The 20,951-nt window shown below is 35.6% G+C and overlaps 2 long non-coding RNA genes across 6 annotated transcripts in view; one reads left to right on the top strand and one right to left on the bottom strand.

The window, feature by feature from the left end:
* Positions 1 to 3,330: 3,330 nt before the first annotated feature.
* The window catches only part of LOC110479152 (uncharacterized), a 74,052-nt gene continuing 56,431 nt past the window's right edge, over positions 3,331 to 20,951 (top strand). For 3 of the 5 annotated variants that reach the window (XR_014951601.1, XR_014951602.1, XR_014951599.1), the window contains exons 1-2: positions 3,331 to 5,176; positions 19,027 to 19,139. This is a non-coding gene — a long non-coding RNA (uncharacterized LOC110479152). The remainder of the gene's footprint in view (positions 5,177 to 19,026; positions 19,140 to 20,951) is intronic. The other 2 variants (XR_002466872.3, XR_014951600.1) reach the window with 2 other exon arrangements.
* Positions 5,186 to 20,951, bottom strand: part of LOC146763764 (uncharacterized) — a 22,027-nt gene continuing 6,261 nt past the window's right edge. Inside the window, exon 2 of the long non-coding RNA XR_014951604.1 lies at positions 5,186 to 20,788. This is a non-coding gene — a long non-coding RNA (uncharacterized LOC146763764). The remainder of the gene's footprint in view (positions 20,789 to 20,951) is intronic.

Here is a 20,951-nt window from a genome sequence, read left to right as displayed (position 1 = left end):
TAGATTTTAAAGCAGAAGGTAGGAGAATGGAAATCTGCTCTTTGAAACCACAGTTGGAATTTTAAGAACATGCGTATCCAACACTTCCTTCCAAAATACTGCACTTCAGTTCTCCCTTAGGTTTTTCATATGCATTTGGGTACAGTTCACATTGAATAACTTTAGCTGGCTAAAAGGCAGCAATCTAATGAAAGCTATTCCACTTAGTTTGGGCTGTGGCAGGAGATAAAAAAAATATTATTTCTCAGGCATCCTATCCATCTTTAACTCTTATACTAGGAGCAATTTCATGATGAGTGTCTATTTTCATTGCCAAGAGCGGAAATTTATACTTAGGTAGATGCTTGACTTTAGACTAAAGGTGATTAGGTGAGAAAATCTTATTCTGCAAAACATATGCACATAATTTAATTATAAACTGTCCAAGTTAATGAGCCTTAATCTTAAATATAGCTTTCTGACTGATTATAGTATTTATCATAATAAAAATTATAAAGTGACTGCAGAATTAAACTGAGACAAAATACTATTAATACTACTTATTCCAAAATTTGCCTGAGAAAAAAATTTCTTTGCTCCTTCCAGACACATTGGTACATGTTCGCTGCTGCTTTAAATGAATCAGAGCCCTGAAATAAAAGAAAACAAAAACCACACTCCAACTTACAAATATCTCTCAAAATGTTTGCATTTGCATGGATTATGAGAGCTAGGCACAAGAAAGATTTGTTTCAAATATTTCCAGTCATTTTTTTCAAAGTATAGTCTTCAATCCACAAAATTTTTTTATTTTTTCTGCTTTGTGGACATATAAGACAAAGGGATTTGAAAGCAATTTTTCATTGAAAATTTCACAATGGATATGCATGAACCAGAATTTGCTTTATTTCAAGTTTCACAGCCCAAATGGTTCTGTAATTTGCATCATTTACAATTTTGCTATAAACAGACTTGGGCATCTGTCTACATTATAGCCAAACCAGGCAAAAGATAAGTATGAAAAATTGAAAACTTCTAACATAATTCATTTCCACCAAATAGCAATATCTCTGGCTCTTATAACAATTATTTTATCAATTTAATGTTGATTGTGGCTTTCCCATTGAGGAATAGGAAAGCTTGCAAAACAGCAATGAAAAAGAATCTGGCACGGTTGCTACTAGAGGTCATACATATATTTACTTTTCTTTAAGATATTTTCAGACATGTTAAGCAAAAATTTGGCTTTGCTACATAATTCTCCTTTGACAAATTTTATTTCACTCTGCTGTGACTAATTTTATCCTCTGGAGGCATAAATTTGAGCTTTGAAAAATCTATTTCCGTCAAGCTTTTAATTCAAGTGATAACAGATGCTAAAGATAGACTAAGAAAAAAAAGATTAATCTCTCAAGAGTGTTGAGAAAGTGATCAACATAGTTTCTAAATAAGTTAATAAACACATTTTCAAATTTCTTCATAAGAAAACAGCTTCAAGAGCTCAGTGAAGTAGTAAGTTAGGAGGAATCCATTGATGAAGAGGTGGGAAGTTAAGTAATAAACCGTTGAAATTAAACTGATATCTTTGAAGGGATTTTTTAAAATGCTTGACCTGCATAAACTACAAATTTAGCTACAGAGAGGGTATGTTTTTTTCTAATAATCTATTTATCTATTTTACATTTCATCCTATAGTATAGTTTATTTGCATTGATTAATTTGGTGTTGCATATATCAAATAAACAGGGCATCAAGCATCTCATTTCAATAATAGAAATTACAAATATGATTTGGCTGTAAGATAATTAATGAAATCAATGAATCTGCTTAGAAATAATTCAGCATGACTATTCCAGAATAGCATAGTTGCATTATTTTAACTTCAATCTTTAAAAAACCTGGCACCACCATAAGGAAACTCATTCTATCTTAGATTTATTTCACTTTCAGATAAAGACAGATACATTTTTTTAATGTCTTCAGATAAAGAGATAATGTTCTGCTTACATGTTTTTAAGTACAATATTGAATTTCCTTTAATGTAAGTATCCTCACTTTTATGTTCCCCTTTTAGTTAGGAGATACACACCTTCAAAGAGAAATCCCAATTTACTCTAGATCATCCCCCACTACCTCTTGTACCTCTTTTAAACGACCATACGGGAAACTTATAGAAAGTCTCACCTTACCTTTGGTCCTTTCCTTGGGTAGCTGAGATAGATGTCCACTTTAACACAAGGTACATTTTAGCTTTTTTAGCTTTAATCTTAAATTTTTTACAAAAGTATGCATATCCACATAGAAAAATCTACTATGAATCAATACATAGAGAGTAAAAGTGTGTGGAGGTAAATATATATCACTGCATATAGATAACGTATTTATATATAGTGTATAGTCTGTATTTGTGATGTATAGATACTATATATATTCTCTATATATTCTCTCATTTGAGTACTATATATGTACACACTCTCTAAATATATACTCTTTTGGTATACAAAATATAATTATGTCTATCCATGTATATCTATGACTGTGTATTTTATATATATATATCAGTGAAAAGAGAAACCAACATAAATATTTGAGAAAAATCAAAATATTTAATTAAAACAACAATAAAAAAGCTTATCCTGAAGATCACTAAGTTGTCTTCCTACTGTTGCTAGTGTACTGGCACAATAATATAAAGGTAGAGGACTGATGTCTCAGTTCCTCTTTTTTGCAGTTCTAAGATTAAAATGGAAGAAGGAAGAGCAGCCTCCCACTTCTTGCCTGATTCTAGGAATATAGATCTGAAACAGCTGACATGCTGATTTCTCCAGAACAACAAAAACAACCAGTCCATGGAACTAATTACTAATGAATTTGAAATCCTTGAAGGAATACGTTCTTCCAAGAAACATATGCACCTTCCTCTTCACAGACCATCTGCATTTCTACAAAATATTTGCTGTTTTGAAGCCTTTTTTCTTCAAGAGATGTTGAGATCTGTTGCTGGTACAAAGCTGATTCCCCAGCTGCTCACTGGGGAGCTGTCTCTGGCCTCAGTGGACCTGCCTGCTGTGCCAGTGAGATTGATCACTTTTGTTAGTTATCAAGTGAATGATCAAACAAGATCCACATGCTGGGAATCACTTGGTAGCAACCAGTAGTTCAAGGCATGGGTTGGAAGCAGTACCTGCCCTGGGCAAATGTGTCACCTGGCTCAGCTTAAATTTGCTTCAGTTTCTTCTATGTTAGCAGAAGATGTGCTTGGGCTCTGGGTGTGTTTTTTGTTTTTGGTTTTTTTTTTTTTGGTGTGGTTTATTTTTTGTTTGGTTTTTTTTTTTTTTTGGTTTTTTTTTTTTTTTTTGGCCTCTCTGATGGGAGGTTATTGCTGGCTGAACCAGACAGCTGAGAGGCACAGTTAGAAATTATTTTGGCTGGCCAGAAAGGATGCAGCTGGGTTTGGACTCCAAAAAGCCTGACTGATTTTATCTCAGGTGGTCTGAAAACAACTTGGCACTTGCACTTGGTGACAAAAACACAGGGCTAAAAGTATCATATAGTTCTTGTATAGCACACAAGTAATGAATAGCACATGTGAGTAGAGGTGAAGAAAACATAGTTTTAGAACAATTGTCAAGAATCAAGATTCTTGTTTAGAGAATATTTAATATTGCATACCTAATGATTGAACTATTTTTCATTTGCAGTACCTTTAGATCTTTAATAACTAAATAGATATAGCTTACTACTAAAATCTGGATCTAGACATAGTTGTTGAAATTTTCAGAAAGACTTAGACATTAATGTGGTGTAGTGTCACCCCCCAGCAATACCAACTTAAATATTTATAAGGTTAATTAGTCTTCAAGTTTTAAAATACAAATGATATGATTGTTGAAATTTGGAAGATTTACCCTATATTAATTGTGGAGTACATTTTTTTTGGTGGTTGGGATAAGATTATAGCTTTTTTTGTTGTGATTGTTGCTCTGATCCTATGTTTGGCTAAAAGTCAGTAGTATACTTAGAAAGGCAATGTATACAACTCTGATTTGCATAGACATGCAGTGACATTGGTTTCATGCTATTTTTATCTAAAAATTTACTTAACATACCCAAGGTCTTCCAAGTACTTGTTTTCTAGTGATATCAAAAGGATTGTACATGTACACCTGTGTGGATTGAACTTTAGTTTCTTTGACTTTAACTTAAACACTCCAGAGAGTTCATAAAAGTGCAGACTGCCATGCTGGCAGCAGGCATCTGCTGGGAAGGGGCCTGTCTCCATCAAGGTAAAGTTCCACTTGGGACTCTTGGTGCAGCAGGAGCTACAACCAGAGTAAGCAGTGCCTTCTCTATGTTGTCTGGAGAAGAGAAGTCCTATCTCCTGCCCAGAAAATAGCATTGGTTACATGGAGCAGAAGAGGATGAAGCACAGTCCATGCAGCTGCAGGACATGGTCTTGCCCCCTCAGGGGACAGTGCTGGTTCCTGTGGGTGGATCATCCAGGAAGAGACTTCAGGACAATCTGTGTGGTCCTCACCATCGCTCTGGTCCCTGACAGCACATTAACAGGGGTAGATATCTGGTAGGTATTATTACTTAATTTTCTGATACTGGTATGTGCCCCAGTATTTACTGTCATTGACCCAACCATGTTCCAGGGTGATTTCTATGTGCTTATTCATCAAGGAAAGGCTGAAAAAGCAATTCTGGCACATACTTCTCTTGCAGCAGGCTTCTGCTCTATCAGGGCTTGTTCAGAGGCAACGCTGTCTGTGGAAATTTTGTTGACTGAGAGAACTGGAAGAAATGTAAGTGCCCTTCTGGCACTAGTGCTTCTGCACAGGTGTTCAGGCAGCAGGAACCTATGACGACAGATATTTGCCGTGCTCTGCAACCTGATACAGGTTGTCAAGTCCAGGCACTGATAGTTCATGGAGAAAAGATGAGGAAGGCTGAGCATCTCACAAAGAACTGGATCCTACCTGTGCTCAGCACTGGCTCCTGTCTGGGCTCTAAGAAATGATGTAGCATGGCCCCCTCCATCCTCTCACTGGGCACAAATAAGTGGATGGGGATTGAAGAGGAATGGTGATCTGTGAATTCTTGCACCTGTATTTATGGCATACTGAAGATACAGCTAGAGCATTCAGGAGGTGCTGTGAAAGCTGCCAATGAGAACACAGGGATGTGTATAAAGGTATGATAATTTGCTTTTTTTTTTTTTTTTTTTTGCATATACAATGTGGGATTCAAGGTAGAATTTAAAAATATGTAATACATCTTACTATATGATCTAAACAACCTATGTATGCTGAGCTAAGATCATTATCAGTGTAACCTGAATATTACATGGGATAAATTACTTCAATTTTTTTAGAATCTCATACATTTTTACTTAAGTGTTTTAAAATATAGGAAATTATAGTCATCTCTGATGTTCTGATAGATAGTATACTTAAATGCTGATATTGTGCTACTTATTAGATCCAAGTATCAGAATATTAAAATAAAATCAAATGAAAAATGTTAGTGACTTTGTAATTATGACTTCAGAATAATAAGAATGCATTATGGGTTTTCTGGTTTGGAGAATAAATGTTGTTTCAAAGTCACTTCTCTTAAGAGATCCTGAACATAAACCATCACTCCCATACTATATTTTAACTGGAGTATAAAAATGAAAAATATGTTATCTTGGATTAGTGACCTTTTTATTCTCCTGTAACAGCTCTAAGCTATTGCCCACAATATATTTCCTTTTGCTAAGTCTTTATGTTGTCATGGAACCTATTATTTTAGATGAGAATGTTACTTCTGGAAAAATTCATTGGTCTCAGTCAAAGGATTTTGTATTATTCTTTCTCAAAGGAAAACAATGTGTTGGCTTTCATTTCTATCAGACATGTCAAAGCTGGCATAAGCAGCAGGTTACTTCATTAATTCAGTAATTTAAGGTACATCAACTTGCTTTTCTAACAGAGAGCACCTCTGTTACACTACACTTGGTATTACAGTTTATATTCAGAACATACTTGAAGGCTGCCACTCACACTATTATATTTTGTATTTTCAGACTTTCCTGTATAATCTATGGTCCAAAATTGTGAAATCAGAGTATATTTTGTTCTACATGTGACGCTAGGTGTACTCCCTCTGCTGGTAAATTCCAACCTCCGCTGTACAGGGTTTACCATTTCTCTATATTGATCAAGTAGCTGCACTGGCAGAGAACTATGCACACTAAAACTTACTGTGAAAATAATGTGACTGGAGCCTGTCTTTGTCCTTTTTTACAAAGTGGGTAACAAAAGCCACAAAGATGTACTAAAAAAAACAGAATAAAATCTGTGCAGCCCTTAGACAGGTAAAAAATACTTCTCACATTGTCCATCCCAGAAGATGAGAAATATACAAATGAAAAAAGGGGTGAAAAATAACTTGCAATATTGAAAAAATACAAACCTACTGAATCAAAGCCAAGTAGTTTTTGTCTTTAGAAAAACCATTTCCCTTGATAGCTATGAGCAATTACCATAATATGCATTCTCAAACGCACAACTGCTTCCCAGAAGATCTATCTGAAACTGGTAGAAAGAGGTCATCCCATCCATCTATCACAACAGACAGACAACAAGCTATATCAAAAAGGAATATTCAACACTTCACAGCCAAAATACCAAGATATAAAGCTGATAGCACAGGTCTTGGCTAGTCCTTCAAACGTGATTTAGCTGATGAAACAGGTCCAGGCTTAATAATTTTATACTCTATAGACAAGTGAAAAACTGAAAAATTATTAAATTCTTAAATGTAAGAACTTGAAAATTGTCTGCTAAAATTTTCAAAAAAGAATCAGTCAGAAAGAAAATATGAAACACATAAATGCAAAACACTAATCATAAGAAAACAAGATATCATCTGTACTTTCATTATGGGGTTAATAACAGCAGCATTTTACAAAAGACATGAGAAACAGATTTTTTTTTTTTTAATGTAATGTTTAAGCCCCAGGCCAAGAATATTTTGTGTCTGCAGAGGACAGCAAAAATATCTACATTAATTAAAAGTACTTCAAGGAACAGCAACAAAAATAATAAAAAAATTAAATTGTCTCTGAGGAAAAACTGAGGAAGCAATGAAAGATGTGATACTAATATAATATATAAGAAGTTTTAAAGGATGGTGTAAAGAAAAGTGATGATAAAAAAAATCTTATATTTCCCTCACAGTGTCGCAAGAAGTAAAATCTTACTTGCATATGGGAAAGTTTTAGGCAGATAATAAGAAAACTTCCTAATAGAGAACCTACTCTTCCTACTTCCCAATAAGAACCTACTCTTTCAAGAGACACTGTACAGTATTTTGGACATGTTTTGCATGAATGACCTGTATGTATGTGGCCTCAGAATAGGGACCAGATTGGGTCTCTTTCTGCATTCTAGGTGGAAAGATGCCATGTCTTAATGCTAGACCTACACAACTAGGGTATCCTACTGCTGGGTATGCTCAGTTTTAGACTAGCGCTAAATGCAAGAACATCTGATTTCTTTCATTACATTGTAAATAACCACATTTTATGGATTCTTGAAAAATGCTTATCAAGAGACAGAATTAAACAGTCATTTTTTTTCCTTGCCTCAGAGTTTTCATGAGAAAGGTGACTATTTGGTAATGCTTGTTGTAAAACTTACTTATTATGTTTGGCATCTTCTGCCACTGAATGGTACCAGGGAGTCTGGATCTGTTGTTTTTCCTCCTTCATCCACACTCCACATATTTTTTTTCAATTTTATTTATATCTAGAAAAGAAGCCACAGGGGATTTGTCTAAAAGGGAAGCATCCAACAGAAACAAGTGTTCCAGTTCACGTGAAGCAAATAGTAATCCTGAAATGTAAACCAAAATCACTTAGATCATTCTGTCACAATATAAATCCTGCACAGTATTTTCTTAAGAATTCTTTAAAGAATGATCTTGTCTTCCACATTTGTTCAGCATGTTCAGTTACTTTTCTCAGTTTGGTATCTGTCTCTGATAACATTCTGCCTTATCATGGGATTGTAAGAAATGAAGTTGGAATGGACCTCAAGAAATTTCTGGTTCATCACAGTGCCTTATGTTAATCTGTCTCCTATCTGACAATATGCACAGATGAATTTTAAAACTTACAATTTTTGGTTTTCATTTCCATTCTTGAAGAAGACTAATAGGAAAGTTTAAAGGTAGAGGGAAAAATTCTTAACAGAACCTAGGACAATATGGTGATCCTCCCTTCCTACCTACCATCATTCTACTCTGTAGAATGAGTATTTTTTTCCTTTTACTCCTGATGCTATTTTACAGATTATTTTGCTAGAATTGTTGTTTCCTTGCTTCTGTCTTTCCTTTGTCCTTATTTTCTGTTATTTTCAGAGATGATGGTACAAAGAGAACTAAGCAAAATGGCTGGCTGTAGAAGAGCTGTCAGAAGTAGAGTATCTTTTCAGTGAAAAAAATAGAAATGCAATAGACTCAGAGATTATGCTGGTAATTAGTAATGTTGATAATCATCTTGAGACACTCCCAGTGCATTTTCCCCTACTCTGATTGAATTTATGTTGTGGTCTGGATACATGATGTGTAAAGACACAATGATTATCCAGCAGCTCATTCTCTCCCTCACTTCTCTGGACATCAGATTCCCTTCTCTACTCTTTTGGGATGAATCTGATGCCATTAGTATGACTGAAAGCCAGGCCAAAAGTGATAGCTGACCTCCCGCCCATGTACTTATAGGAATCTAATGTGTTGGAAAAGAGCTCTAGGGAAAAATCCAGCCTGTTTCTTGGAAGGTTTTTTATGCAATGTAAACCCACAGGTAGAAAATAACTCTGCAAAAGAGAATAGTTAGTAAAATTATTGAAAAATGCCTGGAGAATAGCATCATACCATTCTATGCTCCATGGTGATGTAGTATGCGCCACCCATGATTTATCAGAACTGTTTAGTTATGCTAAATTTGGATTTCAATAAGAAAAATTTTTGCAGAGTTTTTTGCCATCAATTTTTAACCTCCTTTGTGATTCTTTTCCCTTCCTTTATTCCAGTAACTGATGCTGTGCCTGCATTGTTCTGCAGCCTGTGCCATTGTCAGATTTGTGACCAGCTGGAAAAAACAGTAACATCTTCTGCTGCAGCTGGACTGCTGTTCATTCAAGTGCTGCTCTGGAATGGATATCCCATTATAGCAGCTGGATTGTGAACCCCCAGTTTATAAATTATAATTAAAATGAAAAAGACCAAAAAAAAATTGTGCACAGAGGGAATGTTAAGCATGTTTTTTTTTTATATATAATATAACTCAATAGGCTTAGACCTTTTTTCTTTTAATCTTATGCTCTATTTGCAAGAAAAATAATTTAATAAGTTGAAAAGTCTGTTAAATTTCTGAATGCCTGATAGCAAACACTCATTTTCCCTGAAAATAGGGAAGAAAAGAGATCTTAATGTTCAAGCAGTGTGTTGTAACATTTTCTTGTTGATTTGCATTTGCTGCTGTTGACTGAGCAGTATTTTGGGTGGGGACAGTCCATTTCAGAGTGGAATCTGGAAAACACCCACAAAATACTGGGAATTATGCACAGTACATTTATTTTCTGTGGCAAGAAAAATGAGCTGCAGCAACAGGAAACTCCAACAGTATCAGCAAGAAAGCATATAAATCCTTGAAGATGACAAATTAAAAGAAATGTATTTCTATTATTAAAAAATTTGTAGGAATTCCATTTTTTTGGGAGCTATTAGCGAGCCAGCTTCATATGAATTCACAACATACATTCCAGAAAGTCTACTATGTATCAGCAGAAAGAGAGATGAAGAGAAGTGCTAGAGCCTAAGGCTTCACTGATGAAATTGGTAAGTTGGTTCACCAGAAGACAGCTAGAAGTTGAATTTTTAGTGAGTTTTTCTCTAAGAAGAAGTCTAAGAGTTGAAATGGACTATACTTCTGGACATTTACACCAGAAGTAAATTCAGTAGTAAATTTAGTTTGTTGATAATAAAGTTCAGTTTGGAGATCAGCTTCATCATTTTCTCATTTGCCACTATGGGAAAACTTGATACATTTTATTGTTGTGCAAATAGTAAAAATCAAGACTTCCTTAAATTATGGCCTAAAAGTTATGAAGAAAACTCTTACATTATAATTCCCAGAATAACAGGAATTCAAAAAACTAATGGTAGATTTGCGTTTCATGAGCTGATTTTCCCCAGCCATATTATATCAATTTGAATTTGTTTTTCCAGCTCCTTGATATCTCTTTGCATGACTTTAAGTGTTATGAAGTACCCTATAGGCTGAGTTCTGCCATGATGTATAGTGATGTGAGAACCCTTTCTTAAAGTGGTTGGATCCCAGATCAGTGGGAATTCATAACGGCTTGGATGGCTCTACTAGTACTGCATATTGTCTCCTTTTGCTCTTGTAAAAACATCATAAGGTGTTACTATTTAACAGTATCCCAAGTGTCTGGGAGTAAATGTTGAAAATACTGGGGGCATACACAACATTTTTTCTTACCTTGTATGCGTTTGCCTTCTGTGGCTGTATTCAGGACTTTTAGTACTCTCTATAGTTTTTTTTCTTTTTTTTTATCAGAGAGAATCCTAAATCCTTCTCCTACCCTCTGCTTTATAAAAGTACTATAAAAGTATAAAAGAGGTGAATATTTTGCTTTCATTTCATTTAAGAGGAAAAATTCTTGGTCTGCATTTTGCACTATGAAATTTTTTGACTTCAGAGAAGAGATCAGGCAAGCACATGTAAAACACATTGGTGGTCTATAAAACACAAAGAGAAAAGAGTAACAAATGGAGAAGATCTGATCAGCCAAAATGAAGTAATATGTGGTTTTCTTGGGAAAATAATAGTGACCACTCTCTGTATATTAATTAGGAGAAATAAAGAAAAAAATATTACAGTGTAGATGGAACAAAGGGGTATTTGCCACAGGAGAACTTAGATCCTACTGAATGAATACACATTCTGATTCTCAGCAACTATGTGCATTAAGAGTAAGTGACTTTCTGCAAGTAAACCCATTAACAAAATAAATCCATGTTTACTACCTACAGTGTATCTATTTTATGAGAACATATCTCTTAACTGTCCCATTTATGCAATGTGTGCTATGCATTAAAAAAAAGACAGCACATGCATGCTGGTTTATGGAACATTTCTTGAAATCAGCACATTTATCATGTCACTAGATGGTCACCTGCCAAAATTTGTCCACATTCTCTTATCTGCTAATGTGTCAACAATATGTTTATCCTGGTTGTCTAGAGTTTAATGAAATCAGTCAAGTTTCTAGGGAGTATGGCATAGTTTGTATGCTATGAGAATAATGGGAATTTGAGTGTAATGAAAGGAGGTGAATGTATACCTTTAAACTTTCTAAGATATTCAAGCCTTCAAGCCTTTTAATGTCAACAAAATACCCTAATTACTTAAAGAAAAGGACCTGGAGATAAGAGAAGAACTCAGATACTGCGCAGCACCTAAAACATGGAGCTGCCTAAGAAGGTTAATATTTTTTATGTGTGCTCCATCTTTCTCTGTATAAATATCTTATCGATAGTAATGTTGTTTGTCACAAAACTAATGAATCTGTTAAAACTCAGGAAAACCATGTGATACATGAAACTGCACAGATATATTTAATAAAGCCTGTACATTCCAATAATGAGAAACTCAGACTGATGCACTAAGATGTTCCTGAAATGCTATCTGAAGAAAACCTCAATGCTATTTTTCTCCCAGACCAGGCTGATAAATGCATCATGCAAGGACATGCAAGGACAAGCAGTATTTGGAGCAGCTCTGGGAGATGTCCTGGTGGCCTTCCACTCTGGGCAAGCACAGGCAAGGTCAGCAAGGTCCATGTGGTGTCTGGAGACCACTGACATGCTGGATAGTGCTCTGGACAGATTCAGCAGGGAGTAGTTGAGTTGGGTCAGTGTAAACACCTGCACTCTATCTGACCTGCTAACTTCTGAAAAGGAATTTCTCCTAATTGGTCTCTATAAAGAAAACTAATGTTAGGCAGGGGGGAAAAAAAAGCACACATTGGTCAGATACTGGGTAAGAACCTCAGTCTGACCCAGCTGTGCCTTGTCTGTGACAAAGAAAAGTGAAATGAATTGCAAGGTCATTGCACCCTGCCTGTATCAGACTGTCTTTCATACTCAATAAATGATGTGTGATTACAGTAAGCAGTTACCTTTGAGGGAGTATATTTTGGCAAAGCTTCTGCCCTCTCTCTTCAGCGCTGGTACTATGGCTTTGTGCCATGGTATCCTCCTACCTGTCAAAACACTTCAGTCAGAAGGCACTGACTGCTACCAAGTGAGGAGTAAGCCTACTGTAAGGCAGTATGCCTATATGCTAGAATGCTCACAGTGGTGAAGTCTCTGGGCAGAGATGTCACTCCACCCATACTCATAAGGACCATTCTGATATCTTTAGGACATTCTTCTCAAACATAGGGAGAGGTGTCTTAGGAACTAACAGGTTATTTTGTTTAGGTGTCTGGTTCATGGAAAACACAGTGATTGTCTCCTTTATTTATTTTTCCATTTTTACCATTCCAAAATGACTCAGTCAAAGTGTGGAGGGTTTTTTTAAAATTTATTTTATTTTGGTTCCCTTTTCTTGTTTTTTTTTTGTTTGTTGTTGTTTGGGTTTTTTGTTTTTGTTTTTGTTTTTGTTTTTGGTTTTGGTTTTGGTTTTGGTTTTGGTTTTGGTTTTAAATAAGAGGTGATTTTTTGTTATGTTTTGGTTTAGGTTTTTTGTACCTAAGAGTTGATTTTTCTCATTGCTTTCCCTCAAAAGCTCAACATTTGATTTTCTTTTACAGGTAGCATAAACTGAAGACAGATTTTGTTTGCTTACTTTTGCTAAACTTCTCTTGTTAAAAATGACTGATGATTGCTTATCCTTTCTTTTGTGCTTTGAACAGATATGAAATCCCATGCTTTGAGAAAGGAATATAGAAGGGATCATGTATTCATCATCATTCATCATGCACTTCATTGTGCATGTGTGTGCCTGCACTGCAAACTGAGACTGCAGATAAATTCATTTGTCTCTGCAGTGAGCTGTAATTAGATTTCTGACTGGCTGGAAAGTGACTATTCTTTACACTGCAAAACTACAGAGCTAGATTAACTTTTTCTGGAGGCTTTTCAAAAATACCATTTGCACTTTCTGGCATGCACTGAATAATAATGACATAGCGCAATATCTTCTTAATATTTTGTAATGCTATAGCAAATACGAACCCATGTCATCCACTGAGAGCCCACTGGTTTAGGTCATGTATAAGCACCATTTGTTTTGGCTCCATGTAAAAGATGTTATGATCAAGTGAGCAAGACTAAGCCTGAGAGAACATGTGTCCTATACAGTCTTTACTGCTTCACCCCAGAGTAGATGGCATCCTAAAGGTACAGGTGGAGCACCCCAGCATAAGCAGCATCTAGCAGCACAGAGACAGTAGAATAACTCTGGTGCTGGCCTCTCTGTGGTTGATGGCACGCAAGGATGACCACTGTTTGTGCCCACAATCTTTGGCTATCATCTCCATCCCTTAGATATGCTAAAAGCTGAGTCAGTCTCAAAAGATATCAGAAGAGAAAATAGTTAGGTGCCTGATCTAAACTCCAAAATGTATGGATGACTTAAATGAGACTACTAGTTCCTTTGAAACACAAAGGTGTTCTTCAGAGACAGCCAAGGATTTAGAACTTTCTATCTAGCCCTTGAAATAATGTGGATAACCTTCCAAGCCTGTTCTGTATGTAGCAGATGCAAATTTATATTCCCTTGCCTGCGAACATCTTGAAGCAGGAATTCTTCCAGGTCAAATGAATTAGCAGCCTTTCATTTGAGGTGTGTTTTTCCCTGTAACAATGTCAGATTCTTATCTTTTAGGTTGGAATATGCTGTTCTTTTAGGAGTAGTCAGTTTTTCTTTAAAATTTGAACAAAATTGAGGGATGCTTTTAAAGGAAAATAATATAAAATTAATGTCTGCTGCTAAAAAAACCCACAGGAGTGTTCTTTCTTACCATCTTTAATACTGAAGCCTAAAAATGTAGAAAATGTACATCTGGATTAGGAATGTCTTTGAAATTCCAGTAACATCTTTTAATGCTCAGATAAGTTTCTGTTTTGATCAATAGGGTTATCACGTTAAACAATTCTGTGTATATGTGAAACACAGCTGCTAGGGACGATTATTTAATTCTGTTTTCTTTGTGGTGCTTGTTTGTATAGATATCTTGAATGAGTTTTGAATAATACTAAAAACCAATACAGAGAAGATTTGGTTCTCAATATATAAGAACTTGTACCTGTGTGGGAATGACTGAAGGAATACAAAGTATAAATCAGGTTATTTAGTAGAATGGAAGATGGAGAGTGCTGCTACAATACCTCAAACAAAGACACAGGTTTAATAACATCTGATTGTTCTCCCTTTACCTTTCTCCCTTTACCCTTTTTTTTGGCCCTGAATTCTGTATACGACAGCACTGGTCCCTTGGCACCATCCAGAGGTGTTCTTTGATATCACCAAGTCCTTTAGAAAAACATATTTTTAATGTTTCTGTTACTGTTGACTGTTTCATATGTACCAGGCCCACTGTACCATTTTGTTAGCCTCTTCTATTTGTTTATCTTGCCTATTGTTTCTTGCTCTGAACTGTAAGCATTTAAAGGCAGTGGATGTCCTTCTGTACTCAACAAGGGCCAAAAGAGCCATGAGTTGTTCCCGGTGTCTGTGCACCCGAAGTGCTAAGAGGTACCAATATGGAAGATTTGCTGTGACCCAGATGGGAGATACCCAGTTGTTAAAAAGCAGCTGTCAGAAGGACTGCTGTACTACTGTGTGAATGACTTGTTCAATCCTGAAAATTCTTTAAAGGATAATCAAAACTAATCTGCCACTTACTTCAAAACTTGAAAAAAAGGAGCTTGAAACCCTGCAAGAAAACTCACACACATGCTGTCATTTCTACTGGAGGAGAAGAACTTACTGTGCCATATTTGTACTCCTATTGAGTGTTAAGATTAAAACAATTTAACAATTAAAATAAAATACAATATAATACCAATACTAATGATAATAGTAGTAGTAAAGAAAAGAGAAAGAGGAATAAAAGTCAAGAGAAAGAAGTGATGCACAATACAGTGCTCACCATCTGCTGACTGATGTCCAGACTGTTCCCAAGCCATAGCATCACAGGTTGGAAAAGACCCTTGAGACTGTCAAATCCAACCTATGACCTAAAACCCCCTTATCAACTAAACCATGGCACTGAGTGCCACATCCATTCTGTTTTTAAACACTTCCAGAGACAGTGACTCTACCACCTCCCTGGGCAGCCCATTCCAGTGCTTAACCATGATTTAAGTAGAGAATTGTTTTTCAACGTCTAGCCTAAATTTCTCCTGGCACAGCTTAAGACTGCTAAGCTTAAGATCAGCAGCTCCCAGCTGACTCCCCCCAGTTTAAATACTGGACAAAACATTCTATAGTATGGAATAGCCTTATGGCCAGCTCAGATCAGGTGTCCTGATCATGCTCCCTCCCAGCTTCATATGCTCAGTGCCAAAGGAGGGAACAGTAAAAACTCAGTGGTTTGGCAGTGGTTTAAACTAATCCCTTGCCCTGAAGCAGGGTTCTAAGACTACAATAATAAGGCACTGTTCAGGGAGACTCAGGGAGCCCTTTTTGCACAGCTGAACTTCCAGGTACCTGTCAAGGGATTGCAGCCTGCTGGAGTTGCAGCCCCAGCCTATTTGCACTTCAGAGCTGTAGGCTTGGTTTCACAAATAGCTCTAATCTTAGCTTCTTTATAGACGGATTTATTACAGCTTAACTACAGCTTGCACTTATGCAGTATATGTTAAATACCAGACCACGCTGACTGATCAGCTGTAGCCTTAGCAGATCAAGTAGCCAACATGACTTTGAGTAAACATCCTATGTTATAGAGTTGGTAATGCTATTTAATTTTTTCAGTGACTATGCCCTTCTTATTACTATTTCAATTCAGCAGTCACAGAGAAATCTTTCTACTTTAAATGAGAAATACTATATAGACTTTACAAATAGAAATAAACTCATAGTTGATTAAATATTTTTTATGTTTTTTCAGTTTGTACCAAATTACCCTAGTTTTATCAACGTAAGTACAAATTCTGGAGAAGGCGCATTTAATATGATGTGCTTTGGGGTAACACACAAAATATGACATGAATGTAAATAAGGTTTGTCATCTGTATATTTTTCCAAAAATTATTTCATTTTTTTTACTCTCATGAGACTTTGAAAAGCATTTTACAAAGTACCTTAGATATTAAATATCCTTTCCATAAATAGCCACAAATAAGCAAGAAAAAGCAGTTCTGAGCCACAAGAACTGGCTTTGGATTCAAAATATGTCTTGAACACACCAAGAGCTTAAATTTTTGTGTGCCTTCTAGACAGGTTTGTGCTAAAAGATAAGATTAACTTGCTTTAGATCTAAACACGACACTTTGCTGGGCATTCTACATTTGATTTTGGAAAATCTAGTGCATTTATTTCTTTGAAATACCAACTGATCCAAAAGAAAAAGATAAGCTTTTAAGGCCAGATGTTAAATTTTTGACATATTAAGCATGAATATATTCATACCTCTACAATTAATTTAGGCATTAAAATTATTCCAGTTGCAAATTAATTCAAGAATTCTTATCCCACCTTTCATAACTCAAATTTTAAAAATCCTAAAGTTGTTCCTACCCTGGACTTTCACAGCCCATTTTTTTTTAAATCTAACTTAAATTGTAATCTATTTCTCAAAGGCCCTGTTCTGTTCAGGTACAACTACACAATCAAATGAAGATATGGCTGTAATATGTGGTAGTTTTTCCACACCAACCTCATAGAACAATCACTGGTAACAATAACAGTCATGGCATCAGTGCAGTTTTCATTTTATCAGAAAAGAAGCTCTCCAGGGACCCTTAGTTAAATTAAAAGCAGTATACTAGGGTATGGTACAGCTACACTTTAATAGGCAGGCATATCTTTCCTTTCTCATCAAAACCACCAAGAAGGTTAGGAGCACAAATCTTTTTTGACCAGTGGTAAAATTTGTTAAACTAACTCATTGAGGCACTTCATATGTCTTCCTCTCACTTATCTTCACTGGTTATACATACCAAAAATATTGTTCTTCTGTCCATCTATCAATCAATCTATCAGCAAATGAGGTTGTTTGAGCTACTGGTGAACTAACATTATACTAATGGTCCCTCTGGAAGAATACAGCATGCTTCAGCTTTGTAAAAATAATTGTCCTTTTGCTGTGAATTTGCTAAGTAGGTAAAACATACTACATAATATCATGCTCTAAGAAAAAAACATTAACTACTTCTGTATTGATAGAGATGATGGTTAACAAGAATCTTCTGCAATCATCTTTCTTGCTGCATTTTATTCTGCTGCTATAAGAGCCACTAAGTAAGTGTGTGGCATTAACAGTAGTCCAGCAGTTAGTGTGGATCTCTGCTGTTACACATTATAGTCCATAGCCATTATTTTTTAATCTAAGGAGAGCTTGGATCTGTATGTAGGCATGTTTTAATCTCACAATAACTTCTCTAAACCAGCCCAGCTTGTCTTCTTTTACTTCCATATTCTTTTTGGCCCTGAGTTCTGTTTTGTGCTGGTTCAAGATACAATAATAGTATGTTAATTTCTCTTCCTTCTGAGGACTTGCAAAAGCTTTCAAAGCCTGACATATAAGAGCATTTATTTTAAAAATATGCAGATACTGCTTATCTGAGGGTTTGAGATATCTGGATCTGGATCTGGATCTGATACTGCAGTATCTGGATTAGATACTGCTGATCCAGAGAGGTTGAGTGACATACCCATAGGAATCTTCTGTTGTAAAGGAATAGAAATGTAGAAAATTGTGACAAAAGCAGTATTTTGAGCCTTAGAAAACATCTCTAGGTATAAGACATAGGCTGCAGACATGCAGAATAATTCTTAGAGGAACTAGCAAGTAACATTTTACTCTACACAACTAAATGAAATAGGATTTCACATTTCATTTAAGACCTGATATTTTTGTCTAGAACATGCAGAAAAATCAATCTGAATTAACTTTTAAAATAGATTGCCTAAACCACTTTAAGTTTCTGCATAGCCAACTCTCATTTAGAATGTATTAATTTATTTTGGAAGTAAATGTAGTTAGATTGAATTAGGGCCACTTTAATTTTGTACAAGAATGTGCAAATAATGCAGTTAAAGTAATCACAACTTTAAATTCACACCTTTAGTTAATTTGCATTAATTTTATTGAGTGTTCCCAGACATATAAATTCCAAATCTCGCTGAAGTCAATAAACATTCCTTCAGATGCGTATTGTTATGTACCCAGATAGAACAGAGCAAGCAAGACAGCCTAAAGGAACATGTCCTGACAGCCAATAACGCTGCAGACAGAAGGTGGAGTTTCCTATCTAGTAACAACTATGGTAAAAGCACCTGTGTCTTGTGAGTGATATGATCCAGTACCTGAATGCTGAAAACACTTAAAATCACCTACTGTCAACATTTCATTATAGCTGTGATAGTCACATTTTTGATAGAGAAATAATGTTATCAAAATTGACTGCAGTGGGTTGCTCCCTTTTGTCAGGCAACATCACCTATAACAACTGAGAGGCATTTAATGAGCTGTGGGTGTTCATTGCACATGCCAAATTTCCTTCTTTCCTTGCAAACTGCAGGTCTTAATGACCTGATTTGCTGTAGACATGATGGCCACCCACTGGCAGCTGTGTCTGTGCTCCGTACAGATTGCTTCTTTCAGGAGCTGCAAATGGAAAAGTCTGAAAGAGCATTTATTTGAGCTACTGAAAAAGCAGTGGGAGATTTGAAGGAAGAAGGCAGGGGCAATACAGTCTCTAATAGGTCTCATTTTTACTCTAACATTGCAGATTAAAACTTACATGACAACAATCCACGTGCCAAGTGAGCTACAGGATTTCTGCCCAATATCTCTGTTCAGAGGTAACAAAATGCAATGGCTGCGTGACTAAGAAATGCCAAGGTATGAACATGAAGCAAATCACTTGGCAGTAGCTGCATGTGAAAAACAGACTGTTCTGAGAAGTGAGAGAAAGCAGATGTCTGGCCATCAGGGCTAGGTTGACTGAAATTTGCTTTTACACATGCAAGTTGAAAATATGGTAGCACTGTGAATCTCAAAATTTAAAAATTAAAACTGGATGGCAAACATTTAGCTGTGTTTGCTACTTCAATAAGAGGAAAATTTATCAAAATACTGTTTAAAAAACTACTGAGTTGCAAACACTGCTATCACTGATTTTTTTGGAAGAAGAAGTTAAGGTATAAGCAATTCTTATTAAAATATTTTTAACACAGCTAATCTGATTCAGTTTTGCTTAATTTTACTTTAAAAGGTAGTAATTTTAAAAAGTTGCATGGGAATAGTCAATCTAAATTCCTCTTTCCAACACATGCACCAGATTTCTAATGAAGAGAGATTTTTTAAACTGTCTTGGCTTCGGTCCTAATCTTGCATAATATGAAACACAAATCCTAACATTTATATTTTTAACACATACAAACCACCTGACAATTTCATCTTAAAATGAAACTTTGCACCTACATTTAAATGAAAATTTATAGCAGGCTACTATATTGATAAAACATTCTAAATCCATACTTAGACATTTAAATATAAAACAGTCTTCTTTTAGAAGAGCAACATTATTCTATTTATAAATAAAAATGTTTGGTATCCATGGGCCTTTGGATAATTTATTTTAAGTACATCAAGCTTGCTCATACATATAAATTATTACTGAGAGAGAGGAAAAGAAAGAAAATACAGCTGATAGAAAGAGGAGTGTGTATATATCGAATGCAATGCATGACAGATTACTTTTTTGCACTTGTTGTAAAATTTTTCAATTTCCAGTAAGGTGTCATTTTAATTATGCTTGGAAACCAACAAATTTCAAATCAGTAACAAATTTCTCTCAGTAGCAAGAAACAGATTAGGGACATGGACTACAGACAGCTTGCTCTTGAGTTTTTCAAATCTGCGATCCTATTTTATAGCTCTAGCCTGGCTAAAAGTGTCTAATAAGTCATCAGAAGTTTAATGTATGAGTGCATGAGCTCCAGGCAGCAGTGAGCTTATGGTATCCTTTAACAGCTGTGCCTCCCACTCTCTTCCATGGAAGCTGGCCAATAGCATTGATCCTCCTGGGTTTCAGTTCAGCAGTGGAAATGAAATAATTATTTTAAAGATTTCCCCTGACTTGACTAAATGTTGTTTATACTAGCCTCTTCTTGTGAGCAGTTTATCAAAAGAAGATGTTCAGCAATCTTTTAATTCAAATGCTACATCTCAAGGTTGAGGAAACTTCATGTACTCCAGGGCAAATCATAATGAAAATTCAAGGTTTAGAACCATCATTTTAATGGCAAAATACTTACTTTATCCTTCCCTATTTCATTTAAGCCATGGGCTTTCTATTATGATTATTTATGGTTATCATTTTGGCTGCTCTGAGCAGCAGTGTCTTAGCGTACTTGTCTTCTCTGCTCAGGATGAAAAATGAAGTTTGAAAGAATGTTCATTACCTTCATGGCATGTGTTGACTGCACTGATTCTTCATCTGCCAAACTGCATATGCTGGTTTCTGGCTCATCTGAAGACCCCTGGAACTAAAAGTAATTGATCACATTAATTCTAATATAATCCCACACAGACCATGCTACCACTGCAGCTTGTTAACCTTATATGCAAACTGTTTATTTAAACTATCTGGATGACATCATGAAAACTACCTTCAATACATCAAAAAAGTATGAAATTAAAGCTCATTTT

This window comes from Lonchura striata, chromosome Z (genome assembly GCF_050655825.1).
Source record: "Lonchura striata isolate lonStrDom1 chromosome Z, ASM5065582v1, whole genome shotgun sequence".
Lineage (NCBI taxonomy): Eukaryota > Metazoa > Chordata > Aves > Passeriformes > Estrildidae > Lonchura > Lonchura striata.
This window is presented reverse-complemented; position numbering and strand designations above follow the sequence as displayed.